The sequence below is a fragment of the Dasypus novemcinctus genome, chromosome 23, assembly GCF_030445035.2.
Source record: "Dasypus novemcinctus isolate mDasNov1 chromosome 23, mDasNov1.1.hap2, whole genome shotgun sequence".
Taxonomy (NCBI): Eukaryota; Metazoa; Chordata; class Mammalia; order Cingulata; family Dasypodidae; genus Dasypus; species Dasypus novemcinctus.
In genome coordinates, this window is record NC_080695.1 from 19,203,990 (window position 1) to 19,221,008 (window position 17,019).

At 43.5% G+C, this 17,019-nt stretch overlaps 1 long non-coding RNA gene across 1 annotated transcript; it reads right to left on the reverse strand.

Moving 5' to 3' along the window:
* Nucleotides 1-4,155: 4,155 nt before the first annotated feature.
* LOC101444835 (uncharacterized) lies at nucleotides 4,156-11,275 on the reverse strand. Its single transcript, XR_002796349.3, has 3 exons — nucleotides 10,916-11,275; nucleotides 9,657-9,744; nucleotides 4,156-7,055 (listed from the first exon to the last, which is right to left on the reverse strand). It is a non-coding gene; the product is annotated as an uncharacterized lncRNA (long non-coding RNA).
* Nucleotides 11,276-17,019: the final 5,744 nt, after the last annotated feature.

The following is a 17,019-nucleotide window of genomic DNA, read 5'->3' on the forward strand; positions in this document are numbered from 1 at the left end:
TTTTTGTGTGCTGTCTGCTCTCTGTATCCTGTGCATTCTTCTGTGTCTGTATTTATTTTTTATTTATTTCCCCTCCCTCCTCCCTTGCAGCTTGCTTGCTGTCTGCTCTCTGTCTGTTTCCTGCATGCTCTTCTGCATTTTTTGCTTCTCTCCCTTTTTGTTGCATCACCTTGCTGAGTCGGCTCTCCGCGGTGCTTGTGGGCTGGCGGTACTCCGTGGCTCTTGTGCGCTGGGCAGCACTTGCAGCACTTGCAGGCCGGCAGCTCTCTGCAGCATGCGGGTGAGCCTGCCTGCACAAGGAAGCCCCAGGACGCGAACCCAGGACCTCCCATATGGTAGACAGGAGTCCAACTGATTGAGCCCCAGCCACTTCCCTCCCAATTTACTTTTTTTTTTTAAGATTTATTTATTTAATCCCCCGCTTGCAGCTTGTTCCATTCTTTGCTCTCTCTTCTCTGTGTCCATTCGCTTCACGTTTTTTCTGTATCTGCTTGTCTCCCTTTGCTACGTCATCTTGCTTCACCACCTCTCCACAGTGCACGGGCCATCAGCTCTCTGTGGCACACGGGCCAGCTTGCCCTCACAAGGAGGCCCTGGGACACGAACCCAGGATCTCCCATATGGTAGATGGGAGCCCAACTGATTGAACCACAGCTGCTTCCCTCCCAACTTACTTTTTATAACAATCTTATTGAGATAAAGTTCACATATCATACAATTTATCCATTTAAAGCCTACAACCCAATGGTTTTTAATATATTCAGAGTTGGGCCACCCATCACCATTATCAATTTTAGAACATTTTCATCAACTCAAAAAGAAACTCTGTACCCATTAGCCATTGCAAATCATTTTTCCCCCAACCCTCAACCCTAGGAAATCACAAATCTACTTTTTTTTTTTTAGATTTATTTTTCACTTATTTCTCTCCCCTTCCCCCACCCCAGTTGTCTGCTCTCTGTGTCCATTCACTGTGTGTTCTTCTGTGACCGCTTCTATCCTTAGCAGTGGCACTGGGAATCTGTGTTTCTTTTAGTTGAGTCATCTTGTGTCAGCTCTCCGTGTGTGGGGTGCAATTCTTGGGCAGGCTGCACTTTTTTTCACGCTGGGCGGCTCTCCTTACGGGGCGCACTCCTTGTGCATGGGGCTCCCCTATGCAGGGACACCCCTGCGTGGCACGGCACTCCTTGCGCGCATCAGCACTGCGCATGGGCCAGCTCCACACGGGTCAAGGAGGCCCAGGGTTTGAACCGCGGACCTCCCATGTGGTAGGCAGACACCCTATCCATTGGGCCAAGTCCACTTCCCTAATCTGCTTTCTATCTCTATAGATTTGCCTGTTCTTCATTTAGCATAGTATTTTCAAGGTTTATCCATGTTGCAGCATGCATCGGTATTTCATTTCTTTTTATTTCTGAATGATATCCCATGGTATGATATTCCACATTTTTTTATCCACCGTCAGTAATGGACATTTGGGTTGTTGTTTCCACTTTTTGGCTGCTATGAATAATGCTGCTGTGAACATTCATGTACCAGTTTTTGTGTGGAAATATGTTTTGTTTTGTTTTGTTTTTCTCTTGGGTATACACTTAGAAGTAGAATTCCTGGGTCATATAGTAACTATTTTTAAGCATTTGCAGAACTGCTTGACTGTTTTCTAAAGCACTGCACCATTTTACGTTGTAATTTCTTGCTAACACTCCTGATTTGTCTTTTGATTTTAGCCATCTAGTGGGGGTGAAGTGGTATTTCATTGTGATTTTGATTCATGGTGATGAGGCTGAGCGTCTTTTCATGTGCTTATTGGTTATTTATACATCTTCTTTGACAAAATATCTGTTTCTATCCTTTGCCCATTTTGAAAGTGGGCTATTTGTCTTTTTATTATTGAGTTGTAGGAGTTCTTTTTATATTCTAGATGTAAGTCCCTTATGAGATAAATGATTTGGAAAAACATCCTCCCACTGAATAGTTGTCTTTTGGCTTTATAGGTGCTGTCTTTGGAAGCACAAAGGTTTATAATTTTGATGATGTCCAAGTATTAAGATTCATATCTAAGAAACCATTGCCAAATCTAAGGTGTGATGGTTAGGTTCTGTTTCTTTGAATAACGCTAATTAATACATAAATAAGGTCACAAAGATTTATGCCTCAGTTTTCATCTGAGAGTTTTATAGGTTCATATCTTACATTCAGTTCTTGAATTCGTTTTGAGCTCATTTTTGTATATGGTATGAGGTAGGGGTCCTTTTGTATATGGATATGTTGTTGTCCCAGAACCATTTGTTCAAAAGATTGTTCTTTCCCTATTGAGTTTTCTTGGTACCCTTGTCAAAAATCAATTGATGATAAATATGAGAGTTTATTTTTGGACTCTCAATTCTCTTCTATTAGTCTGTAAGTCTATCCTTAGGCCAGTACCACACTGTCTTGATTATTGTTGCTTTGTAGTAAGTTTTGAAATTGGGAAGTGTGAGTTCTCCAACTTTGTTCATTTTTTTTCAAAGCTGTTCTGAGTTATTCTATATCCTTTGCATTTCCATATGAATTTTAGAATCAGTTTGTCAATTTCTGTAAAGAAGACAGCTGGAATTTTTGATAGGGATTTCATTGAATCTATAGATCAATTTGGGGATTATTGCCACCTTCCAATAAATGAACATTGAATGTTTTGATTTTTTTAAGGAGGTACTGGGGATTGAACCTAGGACCTCGTACGTGGGAAGGAAGCATTCAACCACTGAGCCACATCCACTCCTCAATAAGAGTTGGTTTTTTTTCATTTGTTCGTTTGTTGTCATTTTTAGGAGGTACCACGGATCTAACCCAGAACCTCATATATGGGAAGCAGGTGCTCAGCCACTTGAGCTATAACCGCTCCTCAATTGTTTTCTTAATTTCATTTTTCGATTGTTCATTGCTAGTGTATAGAAATACAATTTGATTTTTGTGTATTGAGCCTATATCCTGCAACCTTGCAGAATTCTAGAAGTTGTGTTTTATTGGGTTTTTTTTCTTTCTATGGTTTCCTTGGGATTTCTGGATGCCTTTTTTTTTTTTTCCTTGCTTAATTGCCTTGGCTCTAACCTCCAGTGTAATGTTCAATAGAAATGTCAAGAGCAGAAATCCTCACCTTATTCCTCATCATAAGGGGGGAACTTCCAGTCTTTCTCCATTAAGTGGGATCTTAGCGGTGGTTCTCTGTTTGTTTTGTTTTGTTTTGTAGATGCCCTTTATCAGGTTGAGAAACAATTTCTCCTCAAATGAAAATTTCCATATAAAACCCTTAGCGCAGTATCTGGTACAGAGTAAGCTACGAAGAATATTGGGTACCATTATCATTATCACCTACTTAACCATCTCCTACTCTTGGACTTTTAGCTATTTCTTCTATTTGATCTTTAGAAATAACCCACCCATGAGCATTTGTGCCATTTTACCAAATTTTATTTATTTTTTTGTGGTTGTCCTTTTAAGACCAAATTGTATCCCCCTAAATCTGGAAATGCTGTATCACATTGGCTTCAACTCCACTTTTGAGACTTAAGAATGTGGCAATTCCACCAACCCTCCAACAGTAGAATCTTCCAATCTCCCTCATAAGTCAAGTGGAAGGGGAGAATAGATACACTGGGAGGCAACTGGCAATCTCTGCCTCTCAGGGTCTGGGGAGGAAAACCTACTCCGTGTGCCTTTAACACTGACCTTTTACCGTCCTGTGCCAGTCATCGGTTATGTTCGGAGCTGTAGGTTAACTATCGTCAACTTTGCATGCTGAGGTCGCCTAGAGACGGGCGCTTCCTCAGCCAGGTGCAGTGTGCACATGTTCCAGCTGGACCCGATGGGTGAGGCTAAAGCAGGGCGGGCAGGGGTGCTGCATTACAACCACGGCCATCGTATTGGTTCCCTGTACACAAACCCTCTGGGACCCTTATTCGGATGACAGTTACATGGAAAATAAGTTTTTCAAAATCTCATGCATTCCCGCATTCACCAAACACAGCTGTGCACCTCCCTGACACAGTCTGGCCCCAAGGATACAGAGATAACTAAAACCACGTCCTTCCCCTAAAAAAGCCAGTCTGGTGGCTTCCCTAAAGAAGACAGACTTGCTCAAGGTAATTACAATTTGGAAAGCAGCACTGTTGTAAGTACCTGATGAATCTCTACTCATTTATTTATTTTTTATATTTTTTTAATTTAAATTTTTAAAAAATTTTTATTGTTTCTACTCATTTAATGATCACAACAACCCTTTGAGGTAACACGATCATTATCTTTTTCAGCAGGGAAGAAAGTTAGAGAGCTAGCAATCGGGAGACCCAGAATTTGAACGCTGGCAGTCTGCTACTGGAGTTGGAACTCTTAACTATCACAATTACAATTTCACTAAACTAGTAAAGGTTTATAGCAGTAAATACAGCAGTAATAAAATACTATACCAGCAGTGGCACAGGGTCCCGCAGAAACAAAAAGGGGAACGCAACCTAGTCTTTTGGCTGAGTTGAAGGAGCCATTCCTGAGCTGAGCTTTGAAAAAAGAATTCACCCAGAGGTCGTTTCAGGTGTGGGGGAAAGCAGAGAGGCATAAAGGGGAGCAGGGTTCAGCTAGCATCAGTCTATTTGCTACAGAAATATTCTCCTTAAAATAACAGGGATGAGTTTGGCGGTTCCTCGAAAAGCTAAACAGAGGATGGCCCTATGATCAGCCACTCTTAGTCTACACCCTACACCCAAAGAATTGAAATTAGGGACTCAAACAGATATTCATACACCAGAGCAGCAATATTCACAAGAACCGAAAGGTGGGAACAACCCAGAAGTCCATCACCCAGTGAATGGATAAACAAAGGATACACAAATGGACTAGTATGCAGCTGTGAGAAGGAATGAAGTACCGACACATGCGACAACCTGGATGAACCTTGAACTCATTACTTAGAGTGGAATAGGCCAGACACGAAAGGACACGTGTTGTTAGGAGGACGTTCTGGATTCTTGGCTGTATAGCGTAAAGGAATTTAAGGACAGGCAAGGGAGCAAAGAGTGTATTGAGAAACAAGAAAAAAAATAGTACACACCCCAGCCATGGGTGCGGGCGTGCTAGAGGGTGAGAGCCGTGCGGGGCCCAGGTTAGGCCTCTCTCAGGCCTTTCCTCCTCCCCTTTCCTAACGTGGGGAGAGGCCCCAGCCGTTTGCTGTTCTGACTGGTTGCCTTACCGTTTCCCACTAGTTAGCTCTCAGGGGACCAATGAGGAGGCCTTTTGTTTGGAGTTATCTGGAGCTGCCTCTGGAGACCAGGGTCTTGGCAGGGTCTTCCCAGCTTTGTTCTTTTTTTAAAGATTTATTTCTTTGTCCTCCCCACTTTGTTCTTAGTAGCCGCCTTCCCTCAGGGCGTTTCCGGCCTGCCTCTCCGGCCTGGGTCCCTGCCGGGTCCCAGCTGGGACTCAATCTTCCCTCTTTCCCTATACTGACCTGCCTCGATATTATGTGATTCCATTCATATGAAATATCTACAATAGGCAAATTCATTGAGAAAGAAAATAGAGTAAAGGTTACCAGGGACTGGGGGGAGTACGGAGTGCTTAACAGGGAGAGAGTTTCTGTTTGGGGCGATGAAAAAGTTTTGGAAATGCCCTGTGTAATGGTTGCACAACATTGTGAAAATGCAATTAATGCCAGCAGAATTGCACACTTAAAATGGATTAAAACTGTAAATTTTATGTTATATATATAAAACCCCAATCAAATTTTTAAAAGTAACAATTAGGATGAAGAGCTATCAAGAAGGATTTTCTCAATAGCTAAGCTGTCCTCTTGGCTCATTGCAATTACAACTGAAAAAAATATTTCTTTATCTAAAAAGAGAAATAATCACATTTCTTCATCTCTAACCACATTGTTTCTATGATATTCTAAGCACTTTCCAACTGCCCCACTATGATACAAAACTGCAGTTTGCAAGCCAAAGATTCCCAGGGATTTGGGCGGGAGGGACAAGACGCAGTGGGGGTGACAGAGGAAGACTCGAGAGACAGCAAGCAGGATTCTCGTCTAAACTGGAAGTTTATAAAAATTTTCCATGAGGTGGCAGCAGTTCTTCAAGTAGCTGTGGAAAAATGATCTTGAGATTTTATTTATTTGTCCATTAAAGAAATTCTCTTTTCCTACACTTCAAATTCACCTGTCTTTAAATAGAAACTAAGACAAAAATATTGACAGTTTTCGACTGACTCTCTTTTCTCTCCAGTACTTTCTCCGAATTGGTGTAAATGGAGGTTCTTCTCTCTTTCAAGGTCATTTCCAGTCTAATGGAAGATACTCAATCCAATTCCCACCACAGCTACTGAAAAGCAGTATTTAATTTGAGTCACTGCCAAAGTGAAGCAAGCAGTAAACGATTTTGGCATCTGGAAGTGTTTCATGCTTCAAGACCAATTGAGTTTGTTCCTAACTTCCCACTCCCGGGCCACCCTGCTAATTTGTATTTTCTGAGAGTATACTGATCTCTGTTTACACTGTGAGTAAAAAAAGAATAAGAAAATAATCAACTGCAGCAGAGACAAAACGCAGAGTGGCCCTCACAGAAGACAACCACTCGGATCCAGAACAAAGCCAGGGCTCAGCCCCGCACCACCTCCCGCCCGCTGGCCGCCTCACCTGATCTCTCCCGGGCAGTTTTGTGTCAACCGCCAATGTGGAGACAACAATACCCACGGGCGGGATTGAGGCGTGCGGAGGGGAGAACGCCATGCAAACACTTTAGAAACTCTTAAGTGCGGCACAAATGCAGATTGCCATCGTATCAGATATTTACCAGGTCACCAAAGTATTTTTACCCCCCCCCTTTTTTTTTTTTAACTTCCCTTGTCTCCCATACAAGAGAGATAAAGGAAATAAAATCAAAGCCATCATCCTCTTCTCAGTCAGTCAGTTAACTGGTTCATCTTCCTGGCTGCCCTTCAGCATCACCAGGGTGGGGAATGGATGTGACTCAAGTGGTAGAGAGCCTGCCTCCCACATGGGAGGTCTCCAGTTGGATTCCCGGTACCTCCTAAAAGCAAAAACAAACAATAAGTGAATGAATGGGGAAAACAACAACAACGTAACTCAGGGGAACTTATGTGGCTCAGTGGTTAAGCACTGGCTTCCCACACACAAGGTCCCAGGTTCAATCCCCAGCCCCTGTACCTAAAAAACCCCAGCCCGCTCTGGGGTGGGGCTTGGACGCAAAGCAGTGACTCCATAAACCTGCTGCAGGGACTCTGCCGACCCCGAGGTGGCCACACAGTTTCCGCACTGGGTGCTCCATGAGGACACTGCCAGCGGAGAAACCAGAGCTAAGTGAATATGAAACCAAACTTACAGGAATGTGATAAACAGCTGCCTCCTATTTAACCTAACAGCTAGCCCCCTGGGGTGTAAAGCCTGCTTGAACTCTTCTGGTCTCGTCGCAGCATTTTAACAAGCAATCGTACAGTTATTCCACATTGAAAGCAGATATCTGTGACCCATAACTTAAGAAAGCTTTACTTTAATAAGCTCATAAGAACACTCCTGATATTAGATGACTACACAAATACATTACTTCAGTACTTTCCTCCCTTCCCTCTTCTGTGAGGCCCCCATCCAAAATGATGCTTTTTACTTTTTTTTTTTACTAATTTATTTTATGTATTGCAACCAAGCTTATTAAGCCTATATAATGAAGCTCTTTAGAAGTTTTTGGCTAGTTTTAAATCAAAGACATGAATTAATAAGGAATTTTCAAATGTTGGCTCTTACAGATTTTCTCCAAGCTATTTAATCAAAAATAATGTTCTCTGATACTAACTTTCTCAAGAAGGTACTGGCATACAGTTGGATCGAACTCATACTTATTCAAATTAAGCCCTGATTTTAAATAAAAAATGACTCTATATTAAAACTGAAACAACTTTTATACAACTTCCTTTTCTAGGAATAACAACAAAGAAACAAGGCCACATTGTGAAATGTGGCCCTCACAAGTCTCAGTAAAAAATAAATGTGCACTGAACTTCCCCTTCTCGAAATAGAGGCATCCTCTGTCCAAGAGGAAGGGCAGGCCACTTTTGCAACTTCTGGTCAAAAGCAAAACCCAGCTGCTGGGGTCAGGTGGTTCCTCAGATGGCCAGGCAGAGGTGACCGGTCCCCTGACCTGTCTTGGCTCGTTCCCAGGCCACACTGCTTCTCTGTGAGGCCCTTGGTAGTGTAGCCACATCTGTGGCCCTCCTAACTTATGACTCAGGCTGGGTCTGCAAAGTCCTTCTATCTAACAAGTGTACGTGGGCTCAAAGCAATCTATTACCCTCTCTCACCAAGACACAAATACTCACCATCTTTCTAGACCGAGCAAACATTCGTAACCATCTGTTTATTGCATCAAATTCATAGCCAGAAAGCACGAGAACTTTGTGAATGAGTATGTAAAGCAAAATCACACGCACACACACTGCTTACAGAACTGATCTCGGGACCTCTGTTGGGAGGCCTGTTTTGCAGAATGGCTGCTCCCGCTGCGTTCTCCCCAGATAAGCAGAAAAGTGGCAACCGGGAATGGTCCGGGTCTTTCAAGTTATGCAAGAATGGGGCCTGCAGAGACCCTTGAGGGTTCTCAGGACATAAAGTGGAGCTGAAATGGGTCACGGAACCAGCTGTGAAAGGACAGAGCAGCCCCTTCCAAGACCAAACTCAGGACACAGGTGGGTGGGCAAAGGGGCCTGGTGGCTCAGAGTGTCTGCCCTGGGGATTTCACGAAAGACTTGTCTGGTTCTGACTTGGCTTTGGGGATCTGTTCCTGTGCTTCCCCCATCTTATCTGTACCGCCCATGCCAAGTTGGCACGGGATTGAGGTAGTTTGGAGCCACATCCACCTGAGAGCAGGTGCCCTGAAGACTGTGACACAAGCCAATTAGGGTCAACCTCAGTCTCCACCCTGAAAAACACTGTGTTCTTATTTTACAAAGCTTCTGAAAACTTTGTTCAGGGCCCTGCTGCTGGCAAGGCCAGAGTGGAGCTTTGTGGCTGTGCTGTGCAATTTACTTAGAGAGGTCAATGCTCCCTTTTTACACTATAGAAGGCTTGCAATTCATCGGCCACTTATTTGTGGGGCTGGGAGCGCTCTGGGTGTGTGCAACAGACTGCCACACACAGGCCTCGGTTCCTTAGCCCAGGGTCAGCTGCTGCACCTTGGCCTGCTGGGAGCCGCCTCTTCCCTCCTTGACACGGCTCCAGCCCTGGCCCTTGTTGCCGAGGAGGACGCAGGCTCCCCAGCCTGCCTCCTGCCCTCAGGCTTCTGAGGACCAGCGGCCGCACTTGCCGTGATATTAATATTTTAATGGAGGACTTTTGGGAACTGATGATATTCTGCCAGCTTCACCTGTTGGGAGAGGAGGATTTCCTCAGGCCGCTGGCTGTGGCCGTGGTAATCTGAGCTGGGCTGGGGCACAGAGGCAGGTGCCTGAGTGAGCGATGTGGGAAGATCTCCCCTCTTCCAGATAATTCCGTCTCCCCCCACCCGCCCTGCCCGGAGGGAAGCTGGATGTGTGTGCTGAGACACCAACTTCCTCTCCACTCTCGCATGTGCCCTCGCCCCTTGGTTTGGCAGTTTTTAAAATGTTAGACGTAAATTTACCTTAAGACCCAGGAGAAGTGAAAATGGATGTCCCTGCGGTGACTTATGTAAGAATGTCCATGGCAGCTTTGTCCATAATAACCCCAAACTGTCAACAATTTCAATGTTCAGCACGGATGAACAAATTGTGGTACATCCACACAAAGGAATACCACTCAGCAATTAAAAACAAAACAAAACAAAACATAGACTGTTAATATATACAACAATGTAAATTAATCTCCAAAACGTTAGCCTGAGTGACATAAACCTTACAAACACACAAACGCTATATACTGTATGATTCCATTTACAGGAAATTCTAGAACAGGCAAAATAGTGACAGAAAGCAGATCAGTGATTGCCAGGGGCCTGGGGTGTAGGGGAGGGGTTCAGCTACAAAAGGGGCACAAAGGAAAATTTCTAGAGTGATTGTCCTGGAACTTACATGGGTGAATACACTTGTCAGAACTCATCGACTTCTGCACTTTAAATGAGTGCATTTTATTGTAATGTAAATAAAATACTTAAATAAAGTTGTTTAAAAACCAAGCAAACAGCTCAGACCAGCTTTCCTGAGTGGGTGGCGCAATTTCCCCTAGAACTGGAAGCTGGAATGACCGGCATGCCGGCCAGCGTGCCCGGAGCAAACCACTCAGCTGCACAGAAGGCTCATTGTGATCCGACCGGCCTCTCCCTCCAGGCTGGGCTGCCGGTTGCTCCCCGATCCCAGCCAGCCCCAATCACATGCCGTCGCCTCGGTGAGCCCCACGCCCACGCGGCCGCTTCCACTTCTTTGTACATGCTTCTCCTTTGCTAGGAAAGTTCCCTGAGTCCCTCAAGGTGGGCTCAGGTGTCCCCCTCCCCACGCCCCACCCCTGGCTCTCAGGACAGTTGCCTCGGTCATGCCGGATCATAATCGGATTACAGCTCTCTCCAACCACAAGTTTATAAACTCCTGGAGGTCAAGGACAGCGGCCTGTTTATCTTTGCATTCCCCAAAGTACCTAGCGCTTGCCCTCACCCAGCGGGAGGCCCTTTCCACACCTGAGCTAAGCACCTTCTCACAGCCGCCCCAAGAAATAGAGTCTTGCCTCCGATTTGCAGTGGAGCAAAACGCAGACCAGAGAGCTTGGGCGATCATGCTCAAGATCTCAAAGGCAGGATGTGGCAGGGGTACGTGCGTGGGGCTGCAAAGCCCCTTCAACACTCATCTGACAAACCAGGTGAGGGATGCCCCATCCCCGCCCTCGGGGAGCTCACGGAGGAGAAAAGCTCACCGTAGTGTGAAAGCTCCACTGGGTGGGTGCACGAACACAAGCCGCCTTTGCTCCACCGCCCTCCGCACCGGCAGGCACCCACAGCTTGCGGGGCAGGCGCCCACCCCTCCCTGTTTCCTCCATTCACGCTGGACGTCCTCATCCATGGAATCTCAGCACAGCGCACCTCAAAGGCGGCCAGCCCTGGCTCTACGGGGTTAGCTTGGCCAATGGATTTACAGTTCTCCGGCGGGTTAGAGTCACAGCTGGTTGATTTATTACCTCGGTTTATGGGGGCTCTGCTTGCATTTTTGCTTGAACTTGAGCTTGCCGTCTGACCACCAGACGCGTAAGAAAGCAAAAGGAAGTTTCTCTGTCAGTTTGTGTATTTAATGACTCTGCTGTTGCCCTGTGCCTCCAACAGTCCCTGGAATGTAGTGAATGTTCAGCTATTTGCTGTGGCTACCCTTTGTCTGTTTTGTTTTCCGAAGCTTAACTTTGGGAAGATTAACTTTCCTAGTCACATTTTTAAAAACCTTTCATTTCCTAGTTCTGACTGTAAAATCTCACAGATAACTTCAACTTATCTGAAAACAAAAGTTAACCTCTTTTTTTTTCTTGACCTTTACAAAAGTTTATTTAGGGAAGCGGATGTGGTTCAAGCGATTGGGCTCCCGTCTACCATTTGGGAGGTCCAGGGTTCGATTCCCGGGCAAGCTGGCCCATGCGGAGAGCTGGTCAATGCAGCTGTTATTTATCCCCAGTCCAAGACTTCTAGCATAATGATAACATCTCCTCATATTACAGCCATTCCAGTATTGTCCTGTTGCCGACTGGTCGCCCTCTTCACACATTCCTCTATCACAAGATTCATAAAGGGACCAAATCCCCCCAGTATTCCCTGGACATGTCTGCCACCATTTAATTTCAATGATCACTTCTTGTAGGTAAATTTTTTCAACTCGGGCCGGTGAGCTTTATTCACGGCATCTACAGGGCAGACTCAGAGCTGCCTTCCAAAGGATAACCTTTTATTTGGGGCCACGTGTTCCTTGTTTCTCTCCTCCTTTTCAATTCATTGATAGAACAGATAAAATTGAGCTATATAATTCTACTTCATGGTCCCACCAAGAACAATGCAATTCAGAAATTAGGACATATATCTTTTTTTTTTCAAACAAGTTTTAACGAAAGATTCCAGAATACTGAAACCTCTCCTCCCCCATGCTCGCCCTTACAAACCCCCTCTTCCATCATAAGCTTCCCTGTTGCAAAGAGCGTTCAAAGTCTGGGGCACATTTCCTCAAAGTCACATTCTTTCATTGTCAGGATGGAGGATTCAATACATTTGCTTCTTTTATATTTGCACCTTGCAAATGATTCTTAGAATCGGTAAGTCACCCAGGACCTATATTTTACTTCGAGATTTTGTAAGGTTTTTAAGTAGATTGCATCAAACGAGGATGAAATCAAATTATTGCTCCCCATTAACATGGATGAATCTCATAAGCATCATGTTGTGTGGTGGGGAAGATGCGAAAGACTTAGGGACCACGATTCCATTTACACGAAGTTAAAAAAACAGGTAAAAGGCATCTAAGGCGAAAGGCTGCGGTTAATTTTGGGGGGACAATGGCTGGGGGGAGGGTCGGGTTTTCGGGACTGTTGTCTCCTCTATGTCTTGAGCAGGGTTCTGGTTACAAGGTTGTGTTTGCTGGAATTTTATGAAGCTCTACGCCCTTTGTACACCTGTCTATACGCAAGGCACACATTAATAAAAAGGAAGAAGAGAACGGAAAATGATGAAACAAAATCCCAGCACCTTTCCAGAGAAAATGAGGGATTTTTAAGTGTGTCTTGTCTTTTCTATAAGCTAGCAGGGGTGCGTTGGCTTTTAGTTTTTTAATTCTACATAATCGAATGAATGTTGGTTTCGTTTTAGTTGGTGAGCATTTTGTACCAGTTGTCCTCCTAACGTAATCAAATAAGTTTACTTGTATTTGAAGATGGATTTCTTGGGATTTTTGCCTAATATGATTCTTTCGGTCTTCTTACATTTTTGTTTAGTAAAGAAACAAACACCTTTTAAACCTGAAAAACTGCATGACAAATAGAAACAAAATTTCCCCAAGGTTCACTTCCTTGTTAGTACCTTCCCATTTCTTGTTTTGTTTGCTTAGTAAATAATCTTTATGTGCTAAATGGGACTAGGTGAATATGTACCAGAATGCCACTTAGGTAGAAGAGGTTCAGGGTTGTTTTCAGGTTCCACAGCACCCAAACCAGCCAATTTCTGGAAGCTGAAGAGTGAAGCTATCAACAAATGATGCTCATTCATATACTTCCACTTGTTTATTTTACATTTTTGTCTCTTTGAATTCTGAATCTATGTATACAATTAAAAATTAGGAGGAAGCGGATGTGACTGAGCTCCCACCTACCACTAGGGAGGTCCCGGGTTTGGTTCCTGGTGCCTCCTGGAGAAGATGCGCAAGACAGCATGCTGGAGTGATGGGCTGGTGTGGCACACTGACCCAACAAGATGACACAACAAGGAGACACAAAGAGGAAACACAATGAGAGAGACAACAAAGCAGGGAGCAGAGGTGGTTCAAGCAACTTGAGTGCCTCTCTCCTACATGGGAGGTTCCAGGTTCGGTTCTCAGTGCCTCCTAAAGAGGATGAGCAGACACAGAAAGCACACAGCGAATGGACACAGAGAGAAGACAATGAGCGCAAACAACAATGGAGAAGGGAATACATTTTTTTTTTAATTAAATTTTTAAAAATTGGGAGAGTTCTACCTAAAATATTCTGGCTTCTCTTGATCAGAAAAATGAGGGGAAAAGGTACCCATGTTCCTGACTGGCAACAACTGGTCAACTCATTTATTTTATCAACCACTTGCACTATGCCAGGATAGGGAACAAAAATCAGATAAGATGGGGAGAAGGTGTAGCTAAGTGGTTGAGTACCTGCTTCCCATGTATGAGGTCCCGGGTTCAATCCCCAGTACCTCCTTGAAAAAAAAAAAAGGATAAGATGAGATGTCTGTTCTCAAGAAATTAGAATTGAACAAGTGGGATAAAGGAGGTAAATAGATATTTATAAGACAAGATAGAACGTGATAAATGTCCTAAGGAAGATTTATAAAAAGTGTCTAGATAAGGGAGAAATCACATCTCATTGGAGAGCTCCCAAGGCTTTTAAAACTTTTTTCCAATTATATAATAAAGCATTCTCACTGTAGAAAATTTAGAAGATTCAGAAATATAAACAAATATTTAAACACTCAACCATGTTGTGAGGGGGGAGGGGAAAGAAGGTATATGAGTACTTTCTGTATTTTTCTTTGCAGTTTTTCTGTAAACCTAAAATTGCTCTAAAAAATAAACTCTATTTAAAAATAAAAGTCTGAGAAATACTATTGTGATTAAAATGGAAGAGAAAAACCCACATTCAACCATAATGCCTGCACACATTTCAGTATATTTTATATTTTTGCAGCCTTATTTTATATGCCTATATCTTTATAAAACTGACATCTTATTTATGGCCTGCTTTTAGTCACTCAAGACATAGTGTGAGATTTTCCATGTCATTATTCTTTCAGAACACTGATTTTTTTTTTAATTGCTGCATTTAGTCTCATAATAGAGATGGACCAACATTCTGTTCATTTTCTTGTCATTCAGCATTTAGATTGTTTTAAGTTTCTGCTACTATACATAATACCATGTTAAATCTCCTTATTCATAAATATTTGTCCCCAGCTATAGAAAATTTCTTGAAGCAGCTGTCATCTGGACTGTGCAAAAGTTTGGAGAAGATGTGTCATGATGCAGAGTTTTACATGAGGAAGGCCGAATGACCATTAAGACAAGTCACCAAAGACAGATCCTGTATTAGTCAGCCAAAGAGGTGCAAAGTACAAGAACTCTGTTGGCTTTTAGAAAGGGTATTTATTTGGGGTAAAAGCTTATAGTTACAAGGCCCTAAAGGGTCCAACTCAAGGCTGCTTTCTCACCACCAAAGTCAGCTGCCACGTGTTGAAGCAAGATGGCGGCCATCTCTGCCTTTCCTCTTCCTCTTTAGGCTCTGTGGGTCCAGCTTCTTCCAGTCTCAGCTGTAGGCTTAGGGCTTGAATCTCAGGGCTTCCTGTATCAGTCTGGCATAGGGTCTATTTCTTTCCAGGGCTAATCAGCTGCTCAGCTGCAAACTATCAGGTGAATGGCTCAGCTCTCTCCTCTTCCATGTGTCTTCTTGTGTGAGTGTCCATTTATATCAGCCCAACAAGGGCAGAGGACTCAATCAAATCAAAAGACCCAAATTGGGAGCGGATGTGGTTCAAGCAGTTGGGCACCCGTCTCCCACATAGGAGATCCTGGTTCAGTTCCTGGTGACTCCTTTAAAAAAAAAGACAAGCAGATGGCAAGTGCCAACCATGAGGGAAGAAGAAAGAAATTTTTAAAAGCCCTAAATTGATTTAATCAAGTAAATTTAAACCTTTGCATTTAATACAACCAAAGGGTAACATACCCAGAGGAACAGACCAGTTTACAAACCTAATTTTTCTCTTTTTTGGGGCGTTTATAAATAATATCGAACTGCCACAGATAACTCTAAAACCCTTCTGGTATTTGTAGACAACCTTTCCAAAGTTTGCAACATCTATGTGCCACTTGCACCATTCATAACAGTTTTCTTTAAAAGGATTTACCTCCCTGCCCCTATCCCTCTTTCTGGGTCCTTTTTGACTCTTTCCCTGGTCGCTCATCAGACCGCCCCCAGCAGCCAAGGCGGTGAAGCAGATGGAGAGCAGGGAAGATTTCCAGGCAGCCTTGAACAGCTGGGGATAAACTTGTAGATGATTTCTCAGCCACATGGTGTGGGCCTTGTAAAATGCTCAAGCCTTTTTTTTAATGCCCTCTCTGAAAAGCATCACAAGGTGGTGTTCCTTGAAGTAGAGGTGGATGATTGTCAGGCGGTTGCTGCTGGCTGTGAAGTCAAATGCACGCCAATACATCCGTTTTGTAAAAAGGGCCAAGAGGTGGGTGAATTTTCTGACGCTAATAAGGAAAAGCTTGAAGCACCATTGATGAATTAAGCTAATCATGTTTCCCAAACACACAACCAGCTGTCAGCTGTTTAAAACTCAACTTGTAACTTATTTATTTACAAAAAAAGAGCATGTAGAAGACTGTGTACCCAACTGCCATCTGATTAAAAATGACAATAAAATATTAATTCTACCCTTTAAAAAAAAGATTTACCTTTTTTTGGTTGTTTTTTAATTTAAACACCTTTATATATTTTAAAAAGTAATTTTGTATCATTACCTCAAAAGGAAAAATCAGTATCATTGCCATAAAAAGAAGACAACTCTAAACACAACACCACCAAAAACAAAGCTATTCAACTCTTCGTAGATATTGTGGCCTATGGATGGGCTTTGAGCTCAAGATTTGACCTTTTGCCTTTTGTTAGAAAGAGGAGCATAGCAAGTACTAGGGAGGAATTAAAAACATGAATAGGGACTTCCCATTTCATCATGACAGAGTACAGGGTCTGCTCTTATCCTACCATCTTAAACAACTAGACAAAATGTAGCTAAGAAACAACATTTTCAAACACTGAATAACAGGCACTGCAGTGTCTTGCTTTCTGCCTGGAGGAAGATTCCAGAGCTAAGAGCAGAGAGGAGGATCCCAACCAAAGTCTGGCAGCCTCGGTCTTGTTGAGCTAAGGAGACAGAGATTAGAGTTCAAGGAGATGGAGGTGTCCAGAAAATTGCAAGGCAGAGTTTTGGGGAGACAGCTATGCAGCATAAGAGCTCCAGAAATGCTCCAGAAAAGTGTACCCTTGAATCTGGCTGAATATTGAGAAGCACAGGTGGAGGATGAAGCCATACAAGTCTTGGCTAAGAATGACCAGAGAGCTGTGAGCTGAAAAATCCCCAAAGCTCACGAGGGACAAGGGAAGTCTGAGTTGTAACCAGCCTGAACGGAGAGGGCACTTGGGCGGTCAGTAGAGACTTTCAAGTGTTCACACATCAGTAACAGGGATACATTATCCCCAGGGCAAAGGCTACCCTAGACCTGCCCTACCAAAGCTTACAAATAAGC